Source organism: Rosa chinensis, chromosome 5 (assembly GCF_002994745.2).
Source record: "Rosa chinensis cultivar Old Blush chromosome 5, RchiOBHm-V2, whole genome shotgun sequence".
NCBI lineage: Eukaryota > Viridiplantae > Streptophyta > Magnoliopsida > Rosales > Rosaceae > Rosa > Rosa chinensis.
The window spans coordinates 37,857,815-37,877,070 of record NC_037092.1 but is presented as its reverse complement, the minus strand read 5'-3'; positions in this window follow the sequence as shown (position 1 = coordinate 37,877,070).

Genomic DNA, 19,256 nt, shown 5'->3' with positions numbered 1-19,256 from the left:
TATTTACACAACAAGAGGGATGATATGCCATCAGAAGAACAACCTGTGTCCCACATCGAGTATAGGGGACACTCCTTTCCCATGCTTGGGTATAAAGACATTAGCACAACCACCTTTTATAGGTAATAACTCCTTTGTCCACTATTTACTTGATACACATCTATATTAGTTTCTCACTCAGGCATCGGAGAAGTGTAAACCGACCGGTACGGTTTACCCCTCTAATGTTGTGTTCTTGATACAGGATTTAGGAGTTGGATCGGTACCCCAGACGGTATAGCATTCTGTGTGAGGTACCCGGAGAAAGCCACCAGAAACATTGGCGCGCCAGATAGGGGATACGGTCATGAATGAGCCAGAAATGACGGGAGAGGGTAGAAGTGTAGCCCGGGCATTGGTATTCTCTCCGGGAACTTCGTCAGCAGAGGCGCCAAATGTTCAGGATGAAATCCATGGTCTCGGATCCTTGGACCCGATAGTCCCGGATCAGGTGATTCCGGTATCGGAATTGGAGTCTATGCGAGCTGAGATCGCAGCCTTCAGGGAGCAATCCAGGATCGATCGGGAACAACAGAGTACCGATAAGGAAACAAACCTCCTCACGCAACAGAGAATGCAGGATTTGGAAGATGAAAACACGGCGCTGGCCCGAGCACTGGACAGGAGGCACCAGCACAATGAGGCACTCACTCAGGCCCTGGCTAGAGCATCCCAGCTAGCAGGCGTGAACGCGGCCCCGATAACAGGAGACACAAGCACCGCCCCAGCACCTCCTACGGAGGGCAGTTAACGATTAATCCAGGTACCGGTAGACTTATTCCCGGAAAGCTTGAGGCATCTACCACCACCACCGTTACCACAGCCAGTTCATAATATCCCACCGGTAACCGACTCAAACACGGCATTACTCGTGCAAATGAGCAACTCCTTACATGCCCTGCAGGTAAGGGTACAGGCCACAGAAAATAGAGACACCTGGAGAGCTATGAACAGTTACGAGGACCGCCCAGGGCCTTTCACCCAACAGGTTAGAGGAGCCATTCGAGCAAATACATCGAAACCACTGAAGATTGACTATACGGGAGTTGGAGACCCCTACTAGCATCTACAGGCTTTCCGATCGCAAACAAACGCCAAGGGATATACGGACGAAGTGTGTTGTAATATGTTCCAGGAGACCTTGTCAGGGGAGGCTCTGAGTTGGTTCTACGAACTGCCGGTCGGTTCTGTAGGGAACTTTAAGGAGTTGGCTGACAAATTTGTTGCTCGATTCATCTTACGCACTGATGGGATACACACACCAAAGGGCCTGTTAAAAGTCCAGCAGGGAGAAGATGAAACATTGAAGTCTTTTGTAAATCGATGGCAAGCGGCTACCGCTAAGTGCCGGGACCTGAACAAGGAACTGGCTGAGCTGGCTTTCAGGAGGGGCTTAAGGCGTGGAGAATTCCTCTACGGGATCAACCATAATCCTCCAGCTAGCTACGACGAGCTGATGGCCGCTGCCATCAAACACGCTCAGGCCGAATTCAAAACATATGGGGACACCCCCAGACCAGAGTTAAGATTTTCCATACCGGCCTCGACAATTAGGGATGAGCCATGAAAGAGGGAGTGGGTCCACAGTCATGACAGGTCACCCCATACCTAGAATAAAAGAGGCAAAGAGTCCTCGTCCAGGTCAAACAGTTACGAGACAACCCACCCTCACCGAGAGCCGAGGGCACAACAGGTCCTAAGGACACCACCACCACCCCGGTATGAGGTGTTAACAATATTGAACGCTTCATACGAGACAATCTGGAACGAAAACAAGGATGAGATACCGGGACCACCCCCAAGGAAATTCCCGAAGAGCAAACTTACCCAGCAGGATACTGGAAAATTCTGCACTTATCATGAGGATGCCGGGCACAATACCAATCTGTGTGTTGCTTTAAAAAATACAATCGAGTCCCTCATCCAGAGGGGCAAGCTTCAACGATACCTACCTGCTAAGGAGATAGGAGCCGTAGATGTGTATGGCCAGATCTTCACGATCCACGGTGGGGGCCCGAAGGAGTTGCCTCCCCAGAGGAAGAAACGAAATTCTAGTTTCGGCCGTCCGGAAGTATTCAACTTCCACAAAGCCCCATAGCAAAACAGTGGCACCAAGTGGACATCGGTGACATTCCTGCAGGAGGAGGAAGTCGATCTGAGTATGCCCCATGATGATCCCTTCCTAATCACACTCCAAATGGACCACTATATAATGTCCAGGGTGCTCGTAGACACCGGGGCCTCGGTTAGAGTATTATTTCGCGATGCATACAAAGCTTTGAACAGAGGAAGAGCCAAGCTGTCACAGGATAATGAGCCCCTCATTAGTTTTTCAGGAGATATCGTCCAACCACTCGGATCAGATTACCTTTCGATCACGATAGGTGAAAGTCCGAAGTGTTCAACCATCAAAACCGAGTTCATCATAGTGGACTGCGTCTCGTCCTATAATGCTATCCTGGGTCGTCCGGCACTTTGGCGTCTGAAAACCTTCATAGCAGGTCACATGTTGATGATGAAAGTGCCGACCCCGGCTGGCACAGCTACGATCCGGGGTGACCAGGCCGTTGTAAGGAAATGCTATTCTCTAACTGTATCTCGAGGTAAGGGAAAGTCTGAAATGTTGCACGTAGCTACTAACCCTCTGATGGACAGGTACGAGGATCCCAGGGCCGATACCGACTCGGACGAAGAACGGCCCGGTGCCGTAGAAGACATTGAAGAGGTGGTACTATCAGAGCAGTTCCCGGACAGGACTGTTAGGATTGGTACAAGGCTGTCACCGGTTATCAGGGAGGGATTGATCTCGTTTCTCCGCTCTAACGCATCTGCATTCGCCTGGTCCTATGAGGACATGCCCGGTATACCGCCAGAGATAGCCACGCACAGCCTTAGTATTGTTCCTTACTCAACACCGGTACGACAAAAGCGAAGGGCCTTCACACACGATAAGTACCGAGCTATCCAAGTTGACGTAAAGAAGTTAATCGCCATCAACTTTGTCAGGGAGGTAACATACCCCCGATGGTTAGCCAACGTGGTAATGGTACCAAAGAAATCTCCGAGATCATGGCGCATGTGTGTGGACTACATAAACCTCAATCGGGCATGCCCTAAGGATAGCTTCCCGCTCCCGCGAATTGATCAATTGATCGACTCCACTGCTGGGTACCGGTTACTCAGCTTCATGGATGCTTTCAGCGGGTACAACCAGATTCGAATGAACCCGGCAGACGAGGAGCACACTGCCTTTACCACAGACAAAGGTCTCTATTGCTACCAGGTCATACCTTTTGGGTTAAAGAATGCAGGTGCCACTTATCAGCGACTTGTCAACTCCATGTTTGAGGAAGTTATCAGTACTATCATGGAGGTATACGTGGACGACATGCTGGTAAAAAGTTTATCTCCGGAGGATCATGTACCCAACTTGTCAATCGTCTTCACCATCATATTGCGCAATGGGATGCGGCTTAACCCACAGAAGTGCATCTTCGGGGTCGAGGTAGGAAAGTTTCTCGGGTACATCATTAGCCACAGGGGAATTGAGGCCAATCCAAAGAAGGTGCAGGCTATATTAGACATGGTATCCCCAACCTACCGGAACGAGGTCTAATCTCTTATAGGCAAAGTGGCTGCCCTGTCAAGATTCATCTCCAGGCTGACGGACAAGTGTACTCCTTTCTTCAAATTGCTAAAAACCCAGCACGTCGAGGTGATAGCCTGGACTGCGGAGCACGAGGCTGCTTTCCTTGGCTTGAAGTCGTACTTGTCAGAGGTACCTCTACTCTACAAACCTGTTCCCGAAGAAATGCTCTACGTATATCTGGCGGCATCGTCAACTGCTGTAAGCTCAGTCCTGATTAGAAAGGACTCCAATTGCGAGTACCCAGTGTACTACGTTGGAAAAGGTTACACTGGTGTAGAATCCAAGTACCCGGATATTGAAAAAGTTGCACTGGCTCTCCTGGTGTCAGCCCGGAAGCTCAGACATTACTTCCAAGCACATTCTATCACCGTTTTCACTAATCACCCATTGAGGCCGGTTTTGCAGAAACCAGAGACATCGGGCAGGTTAGTTAAATGGGCCATCGAGCTTGGGGAGTTCGATATCAAGTACCAGGCCCGGACAGCCATCAAAGGCCAAGCAGCGACAGATTTTATTTCCGAATCAATCCCTTCTCATGGCCCAAACAAGGATCCACCTGAACCACTAGCCGCAGATCCACCTCCGCCGATCACTTGGCGATTATACGTTGATGGAGCATCCAACAAGAAAACCAGCGGAGCCGGCATCCTGTTAATTAGCCCGGACGATCAAGCCTACGAGTACTCCCTCAAGTTTGCCTTCAAGGCATCCAACAATGCCGCAGAATACGAGGCACTCATAGCAGGTCTGCAGATCGCCCGGGAACTAGGGATACAGCACCTTAGTATCTTCAGTGATTCTTAGTTGGTCGTAAACCAGGTCAGCGGTAATTTCGAGGCAAAGGAGCCCCACATGTCCTCCTACCAGGCCTTGGCCCGGGCTTTAGTTCAGAGGTTCACCTCCTACATTTTTACCCAAATACCGAGGGCAGAAAACGACAAGGCAGACGCCCTTGCTAAGCTCGCATCAACTTCTCCAAATCCTACCTATGGGGCCACTAAAGTCGAAATACTCGCGGGACCTAGCACTTCCAAAACGGTGTCAGAAATATTTTCGATGGATCACACAGCTTCATGGGGACCCAATTTTGAAATACATGGTCGACGGCCTAGCACCGGATGATAAGGTCGAGGCCAGAAGACTACAGCTAAGGTCAGCTCGATACACGATCATGAATGGCAAACTGTACAGAAGAGGGCATTGCTTTCCCAACCTGAAATGTGTAAAACCGGAGGAGGGTCACAAAATAATGAAGGACATTCACGCTGGTGTATGTGGTAACCATGCCGGAGCCCGATCTCTTGCACACAAGACCCTAAGGGCAGGATACTTCTGGCCAACCATGTCGGCCTTGGCTCAAACTATATCTGGTTCTTGCCACAAATGCCAAATGTATGCAAATATCCCAAGGGCACCGCCCATCGCCCTTTCCATCCTCCTTGCACCATGGTCGTTCTGTCAGTGGGGTTTGGACTTGATTGGTAAACTTCCCACAGCAGTGGGACAGTTCAAATACGCCATCGTTGCTGTGGACTACCAAACAAAGTGGGTAGAGGCAGAACCTCTCGTCGCCATCACCACGGAAAAGGTCAAAAGCTTCTTATGGAAGAACATCTACTGCAGGTTTGGAGTCCCGGATACCATAGTCACGGACAATGGTACCCAGTTTGACAATGATGAGTTGAGGGCTTACACACAGAACCTAGGCACTAAGATCCTCTATGCTTCCCCGGCTCACCCCCAGACCAACGGCCAGGTCGAAGCTGTCAACAAGATAATCAAGAAAATACTGAAAAAGAAGCTTGATGAAGCCAAGGGTCTTTGGGCTGCTAAACTCCCGGAGGTGTTGTGGGCTATCAGGACCACGACAACGGAGGTCACCGGAGAGACCCCTTTCTGCATGGCTTTTGGATCAGAAGCAGTACTCCCTATTGAAACACAAATCCAGAGTCCCCGAATCGAATACTTCGATGAGGGCACCAACTCAGAAGGCCTACACCTCGATGTTGATTTACTGGAGGAACGAAGAGATGTGGCACACATGCATAACTTGGCAAACAAGCGGAGGATAGCTCGTTACTATGATGCCAAGGTACAGTCCCGGACATTAAAGTTGGGGGACTGGGTCATGAAGCAAGTCTACCCAGAGCCCCGGGGACTGGATCCATCCTGGACAGGCCCTTACGAGATCATTCAAGAGGTAGGTCCCGCAACCTTTTTCATCCGGGACATGAACGGGGTCGTCTCCAGGCATCCATGGAATACCCAGCGCCTGCGGTACTATTACAAGTAGCTCCGGAAGCATCTTGTCCTAGCTTTTGCTTTTTGAACACACAGCTATGGCAAGCTACCCATCGGGTACTCATTCTGTATTTAACCACCGTGTGGTATTTGAATGGAAAAATGAATTATTCAGACCATTTCTAGCATTTTTTTTACCTACCCTGGACATTCCTGGACATAGCTATTGTCAGTTACTCTATTCCGATAATAAGTAATGCAAACAAATGCTTGAAGGTATGAAAATCCTAGAAATTTTAATTCCTTTCAAATTCCCATTCAAATTCAAGATGATTCCATTCACAAAAAAGCCTGGACTACCAGACAAAATTAGACAATTGTTCAAAAAGATAATTTCAAAAAAAAAAAATTTTACAACCGATCGCCACCGGTACTCTGGGACCCACCGGCACAAGACTTGGCCGCCGCCTCCCGCTCTTTCTTCTTTTTCTCCAGGAGACCCCGCCTGAATTTAGCTTCATCTAAGTACCCGGCCGCCACCCACTCCTTGAACTTCATAATGACAGCCTTATCTTAGGCAGCAGCCAGCATAGAGATGAGCTCATCTGAGGACTTGTACTCCTCCACAGCCTCGTGCCTCTCCGCAGGAAGGCGATCCTCCAGGAGGTCTGCCTTCTCCTTCCATGAGACGGCAGACTCTGCAGCTTTTTTCTCGAAGTCCCGGGCGTTTTTTACCTCCTCCCGCGCCTCAGCGACTTCACCCTCAAGCTCCGCGATCCTCTGCTTGGCGGCGGCCATCTCAGCCCTCAATGAGTCCCTTTTTTTCTCCAGCTTGGCCTTCTCGCCATGAAGATACTTCACCTGCCCAGAGAGATTGCTAACCTCCTCCTTCAGATGAGTATCTTCCTCGCTGGCGTCAATGGCGTACACATTGAAGAGTGCCTGCAGATACACCAATTAAAACGTGTATAACAATAAAAAGTTGATAGAGAAAATGAAACAAAACGTACCCGCATCATTGATTCCCGGGCAAGACGGCGATTCTCCTGGGGAGTATTATCTTTGGCCCGAACCTTGTCGAGGTCAATATCCTTCAGATCCCCAAGCATGGACCGAACGAACTTTTCATCGGCAACCCCGTACTCACTCAGCAGCTGCTTGATGGGCTTCTTGGGGATTATCGGAATGGCAGGAGATAACAGGCCAAGCGAAGGTGACGACTCTGGTCCCGGGTGATCTTTCTTCTGCCTCTTCTCACCAATACCTTGAACATCCCGGCCAGTGTACGTCACCTCCTTATGAGTCCGATGTCGGTGCCTATGGGACCTCTTCTTCTCACCGGGAAGTAGTGCCTCATTGCTCCCAATGGAACGAGAGGAAATAGGCACGGGGGCAGGTACTTTTCCCATCCCGGTGTCATCTATCGTGATAACACCTTCGCTTGGCCTGTTATCGATGTGAAGTAGTGCCTCACCTTCGCTTGGCCTGTTATCGATGTGAAGGGCGTCTTCTCCCTGGCCCATCAGCATATCCATCAATTGAGCATCATCCATTCTGTCCTCCTCCTTGCCTTTCCGGGGTTTCCTCTTCGGCGCTTTCACTGCAATCAGTTCAAAGATTAGTCGAAAGTAAAAAGGACGAGTAAAAAAAAAAAAAAAAAAAATTTCTTTTCCCTTACTGGGGAGCCACCCTAGCCCTAGCCTATAAAGTATAGAGTGCCGGATGAATCTATAAGAGCTCCTCTCTTTCTCTGACCAAACAGCATATACCCGGGCTATCCTCTTCCTTTCTACTTCGGATAGAGTATAGGACTGGTCCCCGATAGCTTGGAAGGTACCGGTCAGCTGCCACTTCTTATTTTTAATTTGCCAACGCCCCCCAGCTAGGAACACTTTGTTCCTCCACCTTTTGCTCATCGAGGTAGGCATGTCGGTAACTAGTGGCTCGTAGCTAGTCCCTAGCGGCCAAAGTAACCGTACCTGCACAAGACTGCTTCCTTGAGTACAGTACCCGATGTACCGCGCGGAATTCATTTATGGAAGGCCACCCTTGTTGGCACAGGTCCCACATAGCCATCATACTGAGTATTTGGCGAATGGCATTCGGGGTCAACTGCCCCGGTGACAAGTTCAGCATCCGCAACAGGTACTGTAGGTACCGGGGCAGCGGTAGCGATAACCTTTGGTGGAATTGATTCTCGTGCAACGCCACCCACCCCGGAGCAGGATTCGCGGCCATCTCTCCATCCCTGAGAGGCCTAAGCTCCACCGCGTCCGGTATCCCCCACCTCAGTCGCATGTCGATGATCTCCTTCATCGTCATACTTCTCCCGGGTTCGTCGCATACGGTCCCATCCGCAAGTGTATACCTCGGCTTCGGAATGCCCTCGGGAATGGCCACTGTGACTACCGCAGCCTCCGCATATCCACCCTCGCTCTCACCCTCGTCGAACTCCTCGCTACTCTCCGAAAACACCCCAGTCGAGGACCCCGTGTTCTCTGCTAATTGATCTACTCGGCCTAAGTACCGGTCGATATCCACTTCAGCTTGCCTGGCAGAAGACTGGTACGACGATCCCGTATCCCCACCCCTGGCTTCTGATTCCATCCTAACTACGGTACCAGAGACCTCAAATCTTGCTATATCTGGAACCAGAAGCACAAGGGTTAGCCTAGCCAAAACCCAGAAATTCAAGCCAAAACCCAGAAAACCCAGAAGTTCATACAGAACCAAAACCATTTCGAAGCACGGATTACTCCCCACTTCAAAGAAAAACCCAGAAAAAAAAACCCACAAATCTAAGACAAAAGGACAACGACACTAGCATTGTTCGTTTTCTGTCTCTATGCAAACAAGAGGAACAAAAATACAAACAGAAAACTGCCATGGCAGAAACAGAAACAAAAAACCTAGCAAACAAACAAATAAAATCGTACAAGCAGAGCGAGAGATCCAACCTCTTCTCCGGCAGACGTTCGATCTATTACTCCACAGGCACGAACACTTCTCCCTTGGCTCTCCCTTTCTCCTCACTACAAATCTTCCAAGTCTTCTGAGCTTCTTTTTCACGAAAGTGGGGGAAAACAGTCGGTTTCCCTCTTAAATTCAATATCCAATGCATCAGGGCCGTCGAAACCGAAAAGCCCTCAACCATAGGATCGCTACACGTGTCCCACACATCCCCCATTTCTCGAAGCCTTGGCAGGCGAAGGGACGGGCATCTATTGCACAACCCAGTCTGCCCCACGTGGCCGACATGCATCCTTTACCCCATCGGGTATCAGAGCCAAGCCCTCTTTACCCCATTGGGTACCGGAGGCTCAAATCCTCTACCCCATCGGGTATCAGAGCCAAGCCCTCTTTACCCATTGGGTACCGGAGGCTCAAATCCTCTACCCCATTGGGTATCAGAGCCAAGCCTTCTTTACCCCATTGGATACCGGAGGCTCAGAATCCCTGCCCCATTGGGTACCGGAGGATCAAATCCTCTACCCCATCGGGTATCAGAGCCAAGCCCTCTTTACCCCATTGGATACTGGAGGCTCAGAATCCCTGCCCCATTGGGTACCGGAGGCTCAAATTTTCCACCCCATCCAATACCAGGGACTCAACCTCATCTTGTCCCGGGGAGGTGGCTTACCTACAGCGTAGCCCGCTCAAGATTTCTCTTCTGAGGGAACTTGGGGGACTACCTATAGGCACACTAGTGCCAAACCTTGAGACTAGATAATAATAAGTCCCCACCCAAGAAACATCTTGAACGGGAACTTGGGGGACTTGTACGTACTGGGGAGTCTCAATTAAGTTTAGCACTAGCCTTCGAGCCCCATCGGTACTCCCAGGTACTACGCCATGGGCCGGGTTCACGACCCACCATGGCGGGCCTCACATGGTATCCCTCCCTGGGCACCCAGGGCCCGGGGCAAGGCCAGCACAGCCCATCTATTTACACAACAAGAGGGCTGATATGCCATCAGAAGAACAACCTGTGTCCCACATCGAGTATAGGGGACACTCCTTTCCCATGCTTGGGTATAAAGACATTAGCACAACCACCTTTTATAGGTAATAACTCCTTTGTCCACTATTTACTTGATACACATCTATATTAGTTTCTCACTCAGGCATCGGAGAGGTGTAAACCGACCGGTACGGTTTACCCCTCTAACGTTGTATTCTTGATACAGGATTTAGGAGTTGGATCGGTACCCCAGACGGTATAGCATTCTGTGTGAGGTACCCGGAGAAAGCCACCAGAAACAGCAGCTGAATTCTATTTTCAACGTTAGAATCTGTTTCTGATGTCAGTAACTGGTTGCTCCTTTTAGTATTTCCATGCTCGATTCTTGTTTCTCTAGTATTTCCATGTACCTAGATATCCACGGCTTTCAAGGGACACGAGCAATCCCTCAAAGACTGCTCTTCCTCAATATTACTCTCCCCTTAAAGAGGAGTCTTCGGGGAAAAATATAGATTATGGTCAAAGAATGTAATATCCATTGAAACACAGGTACGTTTAGTAGTGGGGTTATAGCACCGATATCCTTTCTAAGTGGAAGCATAACCAATGAAGATGCACTTTTCAGCACAAGCATCCAACTTAGTCCTCTGGTTTTGATGGATATGTACATAAGCTACACAATGAAAAATATTTGGATCAAGGGCATGGGTAGGTGGTAAAGGTAAATGACTGGTAAGAGCTTGAATTGGTGTTTATGGTGGTGGATAGTGTTTCTTGACTGTGGACTGGAGGGCTTGTGTAAGAAGTCTATTTATGAGGTAGGCAGTAGTTAGGATGGTATCACCCCAAAAAATATTCGGGCATATGAACTCCGATCAACATGGAGCGAGCAACTTCAAGAATATTATGGCGCTTCTTTCATTCCGCCACACCATTTTGTCGAGGGGTTTTAGGACATGTGGTCTGATGAATGATGCCATGGGTAGGTAGATATTGGTGAAAGAGATGGTTTACATATTCTCCACCATTATCTGTACGAAGGACTTTAATAGGTGTTTGGAACTGAGTTTTGACCATTGCATGAAAAGTCTGAAAAACTGAAAAACATCACTTTTATTTCGCAGCAAGTAGATCCAACTCATCCGGGTGTAATCATCGGCAAATAAAACAAACCATTTCATTCTAGAGGGCGTTGGCTGACAAGGCCCCCAAACATCAGAGTGAACAAGATCAAATGGGGCTATACTTTTATTTGAGCTCAAAGGATAGCTGACACGGTGGCTCTTGCCTAAAATTCAAGTGTTGCATTTAAAGTCTGATGGTTTATTATGCTGAAACAATAAAGGAAAGAGAGTTTGGAGATAACCAAATGATGGATGTCCCAATCTCTTATGTCATAACCAGATTTGTTCTTCATCTGTGGAAGTCTTTTTTCTGAATCTGATGCACTTCACTTACACGATGATTGCCAGCAGTGGTCATCTCCATGTAGTACAATCCCCCCTTCTCAATACCCCGCCCAATGATTTCCCCTGTTAGGATGTCCTGAAATATACAACACCAAGGGTAAAGAATTACACAACAATAAAATTGTTCGGTTATCTGTTTGACAGAAAAGAGATTATGAGATAAGGAAGGAACAAGCAACACAGTATAAAGGGTAATGGAGTCTGTAAGAGTGACAAACCGAGCATCGGTAATGGGGTAGGAATCATCATTGGCATTAGTTACACCAGACCGGCCAACTGGATTTAAATGGTGAATATTGCTAGGGTTATTTGTCATATGGTCAGTTGCACCTGAATCAATTATCCACATATCATGAGCAGGTTCATCAAAAGCTGTATTCAAACACAAGTATGGGGAAGTAATTTGGAGGGAGGCTTGAGGTTTGCCTTTGGTCCGATAGCTTTTTGGGCCTTTATTGCCATAGGGCTAAACTGATTTTGCTTTCTCCCTTAGTTCTTTTGCTTGTGCTTCCTTATTAGCAATGTGACCCTCCCACCATTCTGGAAATCCATGTAACTGGAAATAATTCTCTACCATATGCTTGGTTGACTTGTAGTGAATACATTTCATGGGTCCTTAAGAGGGTGCTTTCCAAGGTGATGATGTAGATGAGGAAGGCTGGAAGCTACGGACATGTGGTGGTTGGTATTGAGCAACCATGATTTAATACTTACTAAGTAAAGAGAAGAGGAATCTGATCCTTGGGTATTGCCTATGGCGCAATATTTCGGTAACTCCTTTTAATATGACTAGGTAAGGAGGGTTAAGATTTTGGTGGAGCAATGCTCACTTTCCAACTTTTTGGTTACCTTTCTCTTATTCGTTCCTTGGCCTAGACATCACATTAATTGGATGAACCTACTTGTGTTGAGCGAGTAAGCTCGACGTTATAAGGATAAAATTCCTAATCTAATTTCCTTCAATCTGGGTCAATGGCCCAACTAGAAATGGACCCAAATAGGGTCGAGTGAAGTAAACAAACCCAAGGCAAATATCTTTTGCAAGAGAGAGAGAGAGAGAGAGAGAGAGAGAGAGAGAGAGAGAGAGAGAGAGAGATATGGCTTTTCTTTGTCTATGTCACAACAGAATTGTGCGAGAGAGAGAGACAGGTCTGTTCAGCAAATCTGAAGGCACTACCAGTGGTTCTCCTTGGCCACAGGTCATCCGGCGTCTGAATCAGAGATCCGAGCGATGGAGAGGGTCATAGTTCAATAGGTCTGGGTTGAAGGTCCAAGTTGCAGTTGCAGGTCGGGTCGCCGGAATCGAAAGGTACTTCGACTTTTGGTCAATTCTGATTTGAGCTTCGATCAAGTTCGCTGAGGATTCGCCTCTCTGCACTACTCTCTATAAAGATGGGCTGAAGGTTCCAACTGTTGAGTACTTGCTTTCGGCTTTGGAAGCTATGGAGGTCGATAATTGCAGGATTGAGATTGAGAACTCGGATTCCAAAGATGTTTGATCAAAAAGGTGCAGATTATGGTATTGGTAAGGGTACTGAAGAACAGAATTTGTTCTTGGTATTTTCTGGGAATAATTTTGTGCTTGATCTTGAGCAAAAACTTGGTTATGGGTTATGGGTATGATCTGGGTTTGTTTAGAAAAGAATCAAGATCAGTTTCTGATCAGTTGATTTTGTCTGAGAATGGATACGGGGAAGAAATAAGCTTCCTGGGTATGATATTGGTATGGATATACTTTCAGGGTAAAAATGAAGAAACACAGTTCTTCTATGTCTGGTACTGGTATGGTTTAGAGTTTCTGGTGCTGGTATTTTCTGGGTACTTGGTTAAGATGAAGAACAGAGTTCTTCTCTTGGTAATTCTGGCAGCGGAATATGGGTATGGGTAATTGTTGTGAAATTTTAATTAAAACTCGCAAGCGCACGAATCGTCGTTAGTATAGTGTGCAAATACGAGGTCATTCCAACTTAGGATTGATAATCAATTTAAATCCTAACCTAATTAATCCAACCACAAAAACACATAAACAATCAAACTAAATAAGATATGATTTTAAGGTTTTCGACTAAACAAATAAGAAACAAACAAACAAACAAATAATGATAAAACCTTGGGTTTCAGAATCAACCACTAACAATCCTATTTATGTTTCAATGAAATTAACAGATTCTTTTGTTTATCTAGATGATAATTCCCGTATCTAAGTCCTTCTCAGATACTTTAGACCATAGTTTTCCTTAAGTGTATGATGCTCTCCCTCTCGAGTAAAGATCTTATATCCTAACTATGCAGTTTATCCTTCTCAAGTATAAATTTAACATGCAAGACTCATTATGCTTTAGAAAACAAGGGAATCAAGCAAACCATTAGTCTTTCTCAAGTAATAATGTAATTTACCACACTTAATCACAAGAAGCTAAACAAATTATATTGCATCTCTGCTTCAAATTTGTCTTCCAATTACTATATGCAAAGCCCTAAGGTGATTGATACGTCTAAAAGATGCACAACTTAAACCTTGCACTCAAATATCATCGTTGGTAATATAGTGATCAAGCAAGGGTCATTACCCGCTGAAGATTGTTCCTAAACAATGTCACAAACTACTCTAAACTATGCTACTGAACAGTTAACGAAAATAAATTAATTAACTAACCTAGACTTGATGTAATTTTCTGAAACTTTTACAGGACACTAAAGACACATTTAATAACACGTAGACAAAATTTCAGAACAATCGGAATTGATTTAATAATTTAAATAATTCACGTAAAACTGAACACAGTAAGATAACAAAGCATAAACAGATTTTATAGCTTTAAACTATTGATAGAAACAAAGCTAAGGACTCATTCTCCACCACCAAACACACTCAATCATATCAAATCTCAGTTATGGAATCTTAATTCTCAATTGAATTTACCCGAAGTTAACTCACAAGCTCGAATTAACCCAGTACCCTTTCTTAGTTCCTCGTTAAGTGAATACAAGCTCACCACTTAATCTATTTCCGATTATGCAACCTAGACACAAGCTCGCTAAGTTTAACATATCAAAATCATTAAGCAAGAAAAGGGTTTGGATAAATCTAGGGTCACAAGTACATTGGTAGTCTTGCTAAACCTAGGGTTTGAGTCACATGTAATTCAAGAAAACATTTTGCTACTCAATTGGAATCAACACACGACGTATACGAATCTAGTGTTACTCCTAGCATTAGAACCCTAACCTATTCATTTAGTTGCGCACCTAAACAAACAAGCAAAGATTCATCTTGTAGACACGGTGAAACAAACACTCAATTGATAATATAGAAAACCAAAAACTGAATTGTCATCAATATGAATTGAACATGTTTGGGGCTTTGAAATCGCTCCTAGCTACAAAAGTATTTAATTAGCTAGACATAGTCATGAACAAAACAAAACTAGAAGAAAGGAAAAGGAAGAGATGGCGGCTAGTTGATGGCGGAATGTTGTTCTCCCCTTTCTCTTGTGCGGCCCTCTACGTCCAAACTGATCACGTCCCTCTTTTATTGCTTAGGTTAGGAGATTTTCACTTCTTTTCCTTTTAGGAATCAAGTAGCTTCTCCTTTAAGATTTCTAATAATTTTCACCCATAAAAATATGTCATATATCTCTAATAAACAGAGATATTCAGTTAATACTCGTCGGTGGGCTTCTAAAAGGAATTCGGGCCTCAAATCATGGATTTCCGTCAAAGTGTCAGATTCTCGGACTGCCCGACTTTGCTGTACTAAATCGGCCATAACTTCTTGTAGAAAAATAATATGAATGAACCGTTAAAAGTTATGGAAACTAGACATCTAAGGCTTTCCAAGCATATAAAGTTCACTGTCTAGTTCGTTCTGAGCTGCTCTCAGTTTCATGTCGAAGTTGACTGATCTGCACAGGCAGATTTACTGATTTAGCTTCCTTTCTTCTACTTTGCTCCATAACACCTACAAAACATAAAAATAAAGTAAATGACTCAAATAGATAGAAAACTAGCTAAGAAAACATGAAGAAATCAACACAAAATCATGTACATTTATGAGCTTATCAAATTCCCCCACACTTAACTTTTGCTAGTCCTCAAGCAAAACAAAAGAAACTAACTACTATAACAAAAACCACAGACCTAATGTCTTCCAAACATCTCAGAGAACTTATAATCTTTAGAGAGATACTTATAATGAGCACAAGTATGGTCAACAAAATTCAAGCAGTCACATATCAAAATTCACAACTTCATTTAAGAGCTAATTTATTTCGATAACCATCATGCTCAAAGTATAATGCAAGGACAATCAAGCCAATGCAACAAATGAGAACCAACTTCCTCATGGTTCAAACAAGTGTTCACTTAATTTCTCACAAAGATGCTCTCAATTCTTTTCACTCATGATTTTCTGACTTGATGTATAAGCATATATTTCGCTCAAGTTATATGTGAGAGGAATGATATAATAAGACAAACAAATAGCTCACATATAATAAGAAAGAAAGGCTTTTTCTGATTTTTTTTGTTTTTTTTTTTTACATATGATCCCATGATTGGAACGCCAAAACTCGGACGAAAGGCCAGTGACACCATATGCTCACCCCTCCACACAAGTCTCCACAAATCGAATGTACAACTTCAAAGATCAACAAGGTCTTTATTCAGGGTTGTAATGGGGCCAAGGGTTAAGGTTAGAAGAAAGAAAGGATAGGAAATTCAAAGATCCTAAAGAACCTAGTGGAGCACTAGAAGAACATAAGAGATAAAACAATCTTGAAACTCTTCAAGGTAGTCAATCTTCGAACATGAAGCAAATAATTTTTTTCAAGGCCAGATGTCATCTTTTTGGGCCTTTGCTTCATTCTAAACGTTCTTTTACATTCGTGAAATAGGACAAAGACCACATTTTCTTGAACATTCAATTCAAAATAAACTCCTTATTCACAAAAGGGGGACTAAAATCCATTCACACTTTTTTTTTCCTCTCTTTTGCCGTATACTTTTTCTTTTCTTTTCGGCATACATATATATATATATATATATATATATATATTTTGGACAAGTCTTACCCCCACACTTGCTTACAAAAGTACCTCGAACATAAATATATCTCTAAAAATATTTGCTCCACTAATTCCTTAGGATAGGGTAATGATACATCTATACTAAGCTTAGGGCCGGGTTAAGGAATTTGTGGTGATGAAACAAAAGGCTTAATGTAGGCTCAAGGGGGTTAACTAGGGGATTGCACATCTTGTGTGCATAAAAGGGACACAGGTTAATTTGGCTATGATGGTAATCCTAGTGCCTTTATCCCTTCCCATCCATCATGCAATTCAACCATACGCTTCAAGAGGCTTTGGGGCAAGTTCTAGCATTTGTCCTTATAAAATATGCAAGTTGAACCCGAGTCTCAACCAAGATGAATAAAAGATGAGATCATGCAATATCCTCGTCAAGAAAATAAGATAATTCTATACTAAGCACTCAGAAAAGAAATAGAACATATACAGGCTCAAAACCTCACAAGGGTTTAAATTAAGTTTAACCTGTCATAGCATGCATCCATCAATTCTCAAGTGTTACATTAATCCAACCATCAATGTATATAAATCGAGCACAATAATCATCAAAATCTATTAACAATTATTTGAAATCAAGAATCTAACACATGCCTGCAATCTTTTTGTGACCAAAATATAAATCCGAAAGTTCATGCTCATCATAGAGTTGGAAGACTCCTAAGACTCATTGAAAAATAAAACCTAAAACTAGACTCTTTTTTTTTTTAATTCTTTTTTTCATTTGTTTGATTTTTTTTTATTGAAAATAACAAAAAGTTTCAAATTCCTTCCCCCCACACTTAAACTAAACATTGTCCTCAATGTTTGATCTAGATATAATCATGCAATGATATAGTTAAGTATAGAAGGAAAGAGAAAACACAACAAAAACAAAATAGTTAAGAAGAGTAGAGAATGCTCCCTCTTGTAGACCTCCCAATGCTAATGATCTTTGGATATCAACCTCAAGGCTGTAAGCCTTGAATGTCTAGGGCAAGCTCTATGCCAAATGCGCCAAAGATACTCCAATAATGCTTAAAGTCATTAGGAAACATCACTGTTCACAAACTGATTTCAGCTAAAACCTTGTAGCATCCCTATTTCCGAGGTTCATAGCTCATCCAGTAAGAACCGAAATCCAAAGGTTCCACTTGGAGATGAAAGTTTATATTCAGGGCTTTCCATACATATGTGGCACGCATTCCAACTCCAAGGGATGTAGAAACTAGAGACCTGCAAAGTTAGCAAAAAATTACAGAAAACTGGCAGAATGACCTTTGTCCATTCAAACCTGAATACAAGAAGCTACAGGGGTCACATTCAGAAACCCTTTTGTAGGAATGAAGTTAACATCCGGAGCTTCGAATCCATATAAGTTTTGCCTATTTGGACCCCCGGAAGTATCCCCTGTTTTGCCCTGTATGTGGCTCTGATGCCCAGTTTTCTGCTTTTCTGTTCCGACCCTCCTGTACTCAACTGAAAACTGCAGAAGCTGTGAAAATTGAAATTTAGATCTGCCAAAGCCATTAGAAAATAGACACCTGGGGCTTTTGATCCATATATAGTACGTCTGTTGGTTCCAAAGGAGCTGTGAACGACAGCTGTTTGAAATGGACTGAAATCTGGGCGTCAGAAAAACTGGTTTGATAAAAAAGTGACTCCTCTAAATCTTTCTCAACTATGTGACCTGCACACACACACAAAAAACATAAAACCAAACAAAACAAGAAGCAAAGAAAGAGAAGAAAAGAATAAAGAAAACAACCCTTAGAAAAATACCGCAATCTTCCTCCTTCATTCATTGGGTTGCCTCCCAAGAAGCGCTTGGTTTAACGTCCTCAGCCTGACAGCTGGGCCAATTCTTTAAGAGTAATCAGGAGGTTTTGGTCTTGGTTCCGTGAGATGCTTGACCTTTTTCAAAGATGCTAGGCGATCCCTTGTAAGCAACTTGTGCTCCTTGGTAACAATGGAAAGATAGGATTTCAACTTTCTCGTTTTCTTTCTCTTCTTCCATTGTCTCGTTCTCTTCTTATGTCCCACAAGCACGACCAAAAGAATGTTCTTATCAGAATTGGGATATTCACCTATCACCATCTCCACATGATCAACAAACTCAAGAGTTTCTTGTATGGAGGGAACATATGTAAAGCTCGAATGTGGCAAGTAATGGTTAGGTGGTCGGCCATGTGATAGAATTAGAGGCCCGTCTGTAGGAGATTTGTTGGACTCCTCTTCTAAGCAATCCTCCATGTCATCCTTGTATTCTTGATCTTTATGAGCTATGATGATTGCTTTCGGCACTTGGTACTCATTCGCATGAAGTTGAACCTTACTTTCTTGAATGTAAAATTCCTCGTTTGTCAAGGATTCTTCAATATCACTATCTTCATATGCTTCAAGCTCGGTTGTATGGTGTGACACATAAACCTCACACGTTCCAACCTCAAGTTTCTTTTCATAGGGCTCATCCAAATCTGTATCCTCATCCTCATCCAAAATTGACTCATGGAATACATTATGAGGTTGAGGTAAGGCTGTGACTTCAAGGGACTGCCCTAAGGTTGTAGTAGGTGTAGGAGGGCACTCCATAATTACCTTGGCCTCCAAAGGCTCATTAGCTTCTACCCAATCTTCTTCCTCACTCGTCAACGCCTCATGATATGACTCTTGAACCCAACATTGTGTTTCCCGCTCCTCTGTTTCTTGGTTCAAAGAATTAATAATTTGCTGGATATGTTGCTCAATATTTTCCACGGCTTTGTCCATATTCCTTGATGATTCTTCTTCACTTTTCGCAACTGCTTGTACAATTGCCTCAAGGGAGGGCTTCA